This window comes from Lagenorhynchus albirostris, chromosome 18 (assembly GCF_949774975.1).
Source record: "Lagenorhynchus albirostris chromosome 18, mLagAlb1.1, whole genome shotgun sequence".
Lineage (NCBI taxonomy): Eukaryota > Metazoa > Chordata > Mammalia > Artiodactyla > Delphinidae > Lagenorhynchus > Lagenorhynchus albirostris.
This window is the reverse complement of record NC_083112.1, coordinates 71,121,496-71,130,733: the sequence shown is the minus strand read 5'-3', so window position 1 is coordinate 71,130,733 and position 9,238 is coordinate 71,121,496.

Here is a 9,238-nt window from a genome sequence, read left to right as displayed (position 1 = left end):
GTTCCTTTCCTAAGACTTCTTTTCCACGGTAAGCGTAAAATCATCTTTCTCTCTTTGAATCCGTTACTCACCTTTTCAAGTCAGGCCTCAGCAAGGGTTCCCAGCGTCCTTTGAGCCAACAGGACGGGCTCGAATTCGGCTCAGAAGCAAAGGAAAGTTTTATCCTTTGACGAGAGAATGGAAAGCTGTCAGCTCTCGCTCTGGAGCACACGCTCCCCGGCAGGCCGTGAGCGGTGCCACTTCACAACGCTCAAGCCAGTGGTGAGGGAGGAGGCGTTTTCGCGGGCTGGCGCAGGCGCATTTGCTCACAGCTCCAGATCCCGTGCCGGGTGCAGCGTCTCTGCACACGGCCCCCCGCCGCCATCTTGGATCGAGAGCTACGCGCGCAACTTCCGCCCACGGCTCGCCGAGCTGAGGTACCGGCACAGCCGCTTTGCATCAGGAACTCTGGCCTGAGGGTGCCGAAGTGAGACCTCTGCACGCTGCCCACTGTGAACAGCGAAACTAGACTGAGCACAAAGGAAAAAAAAAGGTTAGACTTTTATTTTATTACCCAGATTCTGTTTTTATTTCCCGAGAATTGTTAATGGGCTTTGCCGGTGACAAATCCTTAATTATTAGACTCTCAAAGTGTTTTAAATTTTACAAATACTACATCTCCAAAGGAAGTTTTATTGTATATTTCAAAGTGTTTGAATTTCTTTCAGCACTCACGTCAGCTCTAAAGGGTTCAAATAAGGATATTTTAAACTATCAATGATACTGAATATATCAGGACTTAAATAATGTACGACATTAGCTTTTGCTAGAAGGATTCCACGTGTATCTACTTGTTTCTTTGTAAATATAGCTGATTTTTAAACCCTGTACTTCGTTGACTTATGTCAACTATGATCAACTCTTTGAAAATAACATATAATCCTGGGCCACCCTTCATCCCTTCTGTGGCTTGATTCAGTGAGCTGTGACCACAAACTCCCAAGGCGTGGGGAAGTGTTGGAGAGAGTTCAACAAATAGTAATGGATTCAGAGCTTTAGAGCTGGAAGGTACATGTGGGAGCAATGCAATCCCCTAACTGCACAGAGAAGAAATAGATGAAAGATTGGAAAAAGATAATGTTTTTAAAGAAATAATTATTTATTGTGTTGAAAAAAAAGGTGAAAAGAGTACCTTGCCATGACAAATATATAAATAAAAATAGAATATAGATATACCTGTGCCACACGCCACACACGTGGTGCACACCACACATATGCACACACAAAATCACACAAAAGGGCAACATATACCCCTTCCTGTCCAATCAGAATAGTGGAAGTATACTATGCTGTCAACTGAGACATGCAAATACCCAGTGATAGGTGCTGTTGTTCAATCTATCTAAAGACATTTTTAGTGATGAAATCTTTCTACTTCAGTGGCAAAAAAAAAATAGTTAATATTTGTATAGCAGTTTTTGGATTTCAAAGCACTTTTTATGTCTGTGTCTCTCATTAAACTGACACAATAATCCTGTGAGATAGGTATTAATACAGACATTTGCCATATGTGGAAAATAAAGATGAGGGAAAATATAGTTTAACAAAAATCCCAGTTAGTAAAAACCCTTACTGATAGAAAGGCAAGTGTAATACCCTAAAAGATGTGCATAACAATAACCTCCTTTAAGAGAAGTTGGGTTTTAGAAGGATTTTCTTACAAATTAATCATTAAAAGTTTAGGTTTTCAAACAGTAAGCTTCAGTTGTTTAGGGAATACACTCGAGCATACACACATAATCCACAGTACATCAGTGCTGTCTGATGGAGGGAACATCGGTTTGGGCACAGTCAGGCTCATAATCAACTCCAGGATTAACATTTTATTCTTGGGTCTCATTGCCTGTATTTATTTACCATCACTGAACATCAGTTAATGCCATCCATAAATAGTGGGAAATGCCTATTTCAAAGGACTACTGAGGCTCAGATGAGATTATGTGTGTAAAATGCCTTCTGCCAGCCCTTCCACAAATGCCATTCTGCTGTTTTGTGTATTTATAAACAAATCTGCCTTCCCAGACAGGGCAAGGATCTGATGTAGAGTTAGTAATACAAACAGTTAGGTTTAGTATAATATTATAGTTGAAGATTAGGAAATCTTTATTTTTTCTTCTTAACTAAGATGTGCAAATACTATATGTCCTTTATGAGTGACATATAAAACTTGCATGCCTCAAACAGTGACACATCAAAGTTGTTCAAAAAACATTGTTTTGAATATTGCCAAGTTTGCTACCATACAGATATTGACTAGTGCCAAAAACTACAGTGTTGTGGCTTTCGCCCAGAACTCACTCGCTCAAAGGTCAGCTACAAAATATTGCTTCTGGACTATTATTGTAGGAGGAACCATATGTGTTAGACAAGGATTTCTTTTATTTATTTATTTTTTCAACATCTTTATTGGAATATAATTGCTTTACAATGGTGTGTTAGTTTCTGCTTTGTAACAAAGTGAATCAGCTATATGTATACATATATCCCCATATCCCTCCCTCTTGCGTCTCCCTCCCACCCTCCCTATCCCACCCCTCTAGGTGGTCACAAAGCACCAAGCTGACCTCCCTGTGCTATGCAGCTGCTTCCCACTAGCTATCTATTTTACATTTGGGAGTGTATATATGTCCATGCCACTCTCTCACTTCGTCCCAGCTTCCCCTTCCCCCTCCCCGTGTCCTCAAGTCCATTCTCTATGTCTGCGTCTCTATTCCTGTCCTGCCCCTAGGTTCATCAGAACCATTTTTTTTTAGACTCCATATATATGCGTTAGCATACGGTATTTGTTTTCCTCTTTTTCACTTAGTTCACTCTGTACGACAGACTCTAGGTCCGTCTACCTCACTACAAATAACTCAATTTTGTTCCTTTTTATGGCTGAGTAATATTCCATTCTATACATGTGCCACATCTTTATGCCATTCATCTGTCGATGGACACTTAGGTTGCTTCTATGTCCTGGCTATTGTAAACAGTGCTGCAATTAACATTGTGGTACATGACTCTTTTTGAATTATGGTGTTCACAGGGTATATGCCCAGTAGTGGGATTGCTGGGTCATATGGTAGTTCTGTTTTCAGGTTTTTTTTGTTTGTTTGTTTGTTTGTTTTGCAGTACGCGGGCCTCTCACTGCTGTCGCCTCTCCCATTGCGGAGCACAGGCTCCAGACGTGCAGGCTCAGCAGCCATGGCTCACGGGCCCAGCCGCTCTGCGGCACGCGGGATCCTCCCGGATCGGGGCACGAACCCACGTCCCCTGCATCGGCAGGCGGACTCTCAACCACTGCGCCACCAGGGAAGCCCCTGTTTTCAGTTTTTTAAGGAACCTCCATACTGTTCTCCATAGTGGCTGTATCAATTTACATTCCTACCAGCAGTGCAAGAGGGTTCCCTTTTCTCCACACCCTCTCCAGCATTTATTGTTTGTAGACTTTTTCATGATGGCTATTCTGAACAGTATGAGATGATACCTCATTGTAGTTTTGATTTGCATTTCTCTAATGATTAGTGATGTTGAGCATCCGTTCATGTGTTTGTTGGCAATCTGTATGTCTTCTTTGGAGAAATGTCTATTTAGGTCTTCTGCCCATTTTTGGATTGGGTTGTTTGTTTTTTTGATATTGAGCTGCATGAGCTGCTTGTGTATTTTGGAGATTAATCCTTTGTCCGTTGCTTCATTTGCAAATATTTTCACCCATTCTGAGGATTGTCTTTTTGTCTTCTTTAAGGTTACCTTTGCTGTGCAAAAGCTTTGAAGTTTCATTAGGTCCCATTTGTTTATTTTTGTTTTTATTTCCATTTCTCTAGGAGGTGGGTCAAAAAGGATCTTGCTGTGCTTTATGTCATAGAGTGTTCTGCCTATGTTTTCCTCTAAGAGTTTGATAGTGTCTGGCCTTATATTTATGTCTTTAATCCATTTTGAGTTTATTTTTGTGTATGGTGTTAGGGAGTGTACTAATTTCATTCTTTTACATGTAGCTGTCCAGTTTTCCCAGCACCACTTACTGAAGAGGCTGTCTTTTCTCCATTGTATATTCTTGCCTCCTTTATCAAAGATAAGGTGACCATATGTGCATGGGTTTATCTCCGGGCTTTCTATCCTGTTCCATTGACCTGTATTTTCGTTTTTGTGCCAGTACCACACTGTAGCCTTGTAGCATAGTGTGACGTCAGGGAGCCTGATTCCTCCAGCTCGGTTTTTTTCCCTCAAGACTGCTTTGGCTATTTGGGGTCTTTTTTGTCTCCATACAGATTTTAAGATTTTTTGTTCTAGTTCCGTAAAAAATGCCATTGGTAATTTGATAGGGACTACATTGAATCTGTTGATTGCTTTGGGTAGTAGAGTCATTTTCACAATATTGATTCTTCCAATCCAAGAACATGGTATATCTCTCCATCTGTTGGTATCATCTTTAATTTCTTTAATCAGTGTCTTATACTTTTCTGCATACAGGTCTTTTGTTTCCTTAGGTAGGTTTATTCCTAAGCATTTTATTCCTTTTGTTGCAGTGGTAAATGGGAGTGTTTCCTTAATTTCTCTTTAAGATTTTTCATCACTAGTGTATAGGAATGCAAGAGATTTCTGTGCATTAGTTTTGTATCCTGCTACTTTACCAAATTCATTGATTAGCTCTAGTAGTTTTCTGGTAGCATCTTTAGGATTCTCTATGTATGGTATCATGTCATCCACAAACAGTGACAGTTTTACTTCTTCTTTTCTGATTTGGATTCCTTTTATTTCTTTTTCTTCTCTGATTTCTGTGGCTAAAACTTCCAAAACTATGTTGAATAATAGTGGTGAGAGTAGGCAACCTTGTCTTGTTCCTGATCTTAATGGAAATGGTTTCAGTTTTTGACAATTGAGACGATGTTGGCTGCGGGTTTGTCTTATATGGCCTTATGTTTAGGTAAGTTCCCTGTATGCTTACTTTCTGGAGGGTTTTTATCATTAATGGGTGTTGAATTTTGTCAAAAGCTTTTTCTGCATCTATTGAGATGATCATATGGTTTTTCTCCTTCAATTTGTTAATATGGTTTATTGCATTCATCTGCATATATTTAAAAATCCTTGCATTCCTGGGATAACCCAATTTGATCATGGTATATGATCCTTTTAATGTGCTGTTGGATTCTGTTTGCTAGTATTTTGTTGAGGATTTTTGCATCTACGTTCATCAGTGATATTGGCCTGTAGTTTTCTGTTTTTGTGACATCTTTGTCTGGTTTTGGTATCAGGGTGATGGTGGCCTCATAGAATGAGTTTGAGAGTTTTCCTCCCTCTGCTATATTTTGGAAACGTTTGAGAAGGATAGGTGTTAGCTCTTCTCTAAATGTTTGATGGAATTCACCTGCTAAGCCACCTGGTCCTGGGCTTTTGTTTGTTGGAAGATGTTTTATCACAGTTTCAATTTCAGTGCCTGTAATTGGTCTGTTTATATTTTCTATTTCTTCCTGGTTCAGTCTCAGAAGGTTGTGCTTTTCTAAGAATTTGTCCATTTCTTCCAGGTTGTCCATTTTATTGGCATATAGCTGCTTGTAGTAATCTCTTATGATCCTTTGTATTTCTGCAGTATCAGTTGTTACTTCTTTTTCATTTCTAATTCTGTTGATTTGAGTCTTCTCCATTTTTTCCTTGATGAGTCTGGCTAATGGTTTATCAATTTTGTTTATCTTCTCAGAGAACCAGCTTTTAGTTTTATTGATCTTTGCTATTGTTTCTTTCATTATATTTTTGCTTATTTCTGATCTGATATTTATGATTTCTTTCCTTTTGTGAATTTTGGGGTTTATTTGTTCTTCTTTCTCTGTTTTAGGTGTAAGGTTAGGTGGTTTATTTGAGATTTTTCTTGTTTGTTGAGGTAGGATTGTATTGCTATATACTTCCCTCTTAGAACTGCTTTTGCTGCATCCCATAGGTTTTGGGTTGTTGTGTTTTCATTGTCATTTGTTTCTACATATTTTTTGATTTCCTCTTTGATTTCTTCAGGGATCTCTTGGTTATTTAGTAGTGTATTGCTGAGCCTCCATGTGTTTCTATTTTTTACAATTATTTTCCTGTAATTGATATATAGTCTTACAGCATTGTGGTCAGAAAAGATACTTGATACAATTTCAATTTTCTTAAATTTACCAAGGCTTGATTTGTGACCCAAGATATGGTCTGTCCTAGAGAATGTTCCATGAGCACTTGAGAAGAAAGTGTATTATGCTGTTTTTGGATGAAATATCCTATAAATATCAATTAAGTCCACCTTGTTTAATGTGTCATTTAAAGCTTGTGTTTCCTTGTTTATTTTCATTTTGGATGATCTGTCCATTGGTGAAAGTGGGGTGTTAAAGTCCCCTACTATGATTGTGTTAACTGTCAATTTCCCCTTTTAAGGCTGTTAGCATTTGGCTTATGTGTTGAGGTGCTCCTATGTTGGGTGCATAAATATTTACAACTGTTCTGTCTTCTTCTTAGATTGAATCCTTGATCATTATGTAGTGTCCTTCTTTGTCTCTTGTAATAGTCGTTATTTTAAAGTCTATTTTGTCTGATATGAAAATTGCTACTCCAGCTTTCTTTTGATTTCCATTTGCATGGAATATCTTTTCCATCCCCTCACTTTCAGTCTGTATGTGTCCCTAGGTCTGAAGTGGGTCTCTTGTAGACAGCATATGTACGGCTCTTGTTTTTGTATCCATTCAGCCGGTCTGTGTCTTTTGGTTGGAGCATTTAATACATTTACATTTAAGGTACTTATTGATATGTATGTTCCTATGACCATTTTCTTTCTTTTTTTTTTTTTTTGTGGTACGCGGGCCTCTCACTGCTGTGGCCTCAACCATTGCGGAGCACAGGCTCCGGACGCGCAGGCTCAGCGGCCACGGCTCACGGGGCCCAGCCGCTCCGCGGCACGTGGGATCCTCCCGGACCGGGGCGCGAACCGGTATCCCCTGCATCGGCAGGCAGACTCTCAACCACTGCGCCACCAGGGAGGCCCCCTATGACCATTTTCTTAATTGTTTTGGGTTTGTTATTGTAGGTCTTTTGCTTCTCTTGTGTTTCCTGCCTAGGGAAGTTCCTTTAGCATTTGCTGTAAAGGTTTGGTTTGGTGGTGCTGAATTCTCTTAGCTTTTGGTTTGGTGGTGCTGAATTCTCTTAGCTTTTGCTTCTCTGTAAAGGTTTTAATTTCTCTGTGGAATCTGAACAAGATCCTTGCTGGGTAGAGTAATCTTGGTTGTAGGCTTTTCCCTTTCATCACTTTAAATACGTCCTGCCACTCCCTTCTGGCCTGCAGTTTCTGCTGAAAGATCAGCTGTTAAACTTATGGGGATTCCCTTGTATCTTATTTGTTGCTTTTCCCTTGATGCTTTTAAATTTTTTTCTTTGTATTTAATTTTTGATGGTTTGATTAATATGTGTCTTGACGTGTGTCTCCTTGGATTTATCCTGTATGGGACTCTGCACTTCCTGGACTTGATTGACTATTTCCTTTCCCATATTAGGGAAGTTTTCTACTATAATCTCTTCAAATATTTTCTCAGACCCTTTCTTTTTCTGTTTTTCTTCTGAGACCCCTATAATTCGAATTTTGGTGTGTTTAATGTTGCCCCAGAGGTCTCTGAGACTGTCCTCAATTCTTTTCCTTCTTTTTTCTTTATTCTGCTCTGCAGTAGTTATTTCCACTATTTTATCTTCCAGGTCACTTATCTGTTCTTCTGCCTCAGTTACTCTGCTATTGATTCCTTCTAGAGAATTTTTAATTTCACTTATTGTGCTGTTCATCATTGTTTGCTGTTTAGTTCTTCTAGGTCCTAGGTATTTTCTCCTTTCTATTTCCACAATTTTGGATCATCTTTACTATAATTACTCTGAATTATTTTTTAGGTAGACTGCCTATTTCCTCTTCATTTTTTTGGTCTGGTGGGGTTTTGCCTTGCTGCTTCATCTGCTGTGTATTTCTGTGTCTTCTCATTTTGCATCACTTACTGTGTTTGGGGTCTCCTTTTCACAAGCTGCAGGTTTGTAGTTCTCGTCTTTTTGGTGTCTGCCCCTAGTGGGTGAGGTTGGTTCAGTGGGTTGCATAGGCTTCCTGGTGGAGGGGACTGGTGCCTGTGTTCTGGTGGATGAGGCTGGGTCTTGTCTTTCTAGTGGGCAGGACCTCATCCGGTGGTGTGTTGTGTGGTGTCTGTGAACTTATGATTCTAGGCAGCCTCTCTGCTAATGGGTGGGGTTGTGTTCCTGTCTTGCTAGTTGTTTGGCATGGGGTATTCAGCATTGTAGCTTGCTCATTGTTGAGTGGAGCTGGGTCTTAGCGTTGAGATGGAGATCTCTGGGAGAACTCTCACCAATTGATGTTACGAGGTGGCGGGAGGTCTCCGGTGGACAAATGTCCTGAACGCGGCTGTCCCACCTCAGAGGCTCAGGTCTGACACCTGGCCAGAGCACCAAGACCCTGTCAGCCACATGGCTGCCTTTCCATCCTGGAGTATGTCTTCCAGCAAAATGGGCACACAGAAGTGCTAAAGCCTGTAACTCCTCCCAAGGCAGATGATGTCACCCAATTTCAGGGTGTTGTTTGCCCGGGTCCGCGCATTGCTGCCTGAGCTCCTGGCCCTGCCTCCGTCACTCCCCTAGGGTTTCTTTTAAATCATACATAAATGAGTGAGTAATGATCTTCCGACATCCAAAAAACTTACAGAAAACGTTCCGGCTCTACAGTTCCTGTGCTACTATTATTGTATAGGCAATCATGTTCTATAAATAACAGATTAACAGAAATTTGATTAGGATATGTATACACCTTAAATATAGCCTAGATTTAGATTATTTAAATTTTATTTCTGTTATTTTAAAACCATACATTGTCAAGTACCTTATGGTCGTGCCATAGACTAGAGCAGGAATTAATATTTATTGAGCATCTACTATAAATTAAACTTTATGTATTTATTAGCATTGAATGCTCACTTTATTATCTTTCAGTGTTCTAAATCATAAATCGACTTAATAATTGAACAGCTACAGCATGAGGCATGCTTACTTAATGTTTATGTAACAACCCTGGGTGGGTGTTCTCAGTAGAGTAGCTATTCTCCTCCAGTCTCGTTCAGGAAGGGCTTCCATCTTGCGGCTGCTCCATCACCTACTGCCTCATCCTTATTTGAATCCAGTTAGAAGAAGAGAGTATCTCATATTGAAGCTTTTTATGGCC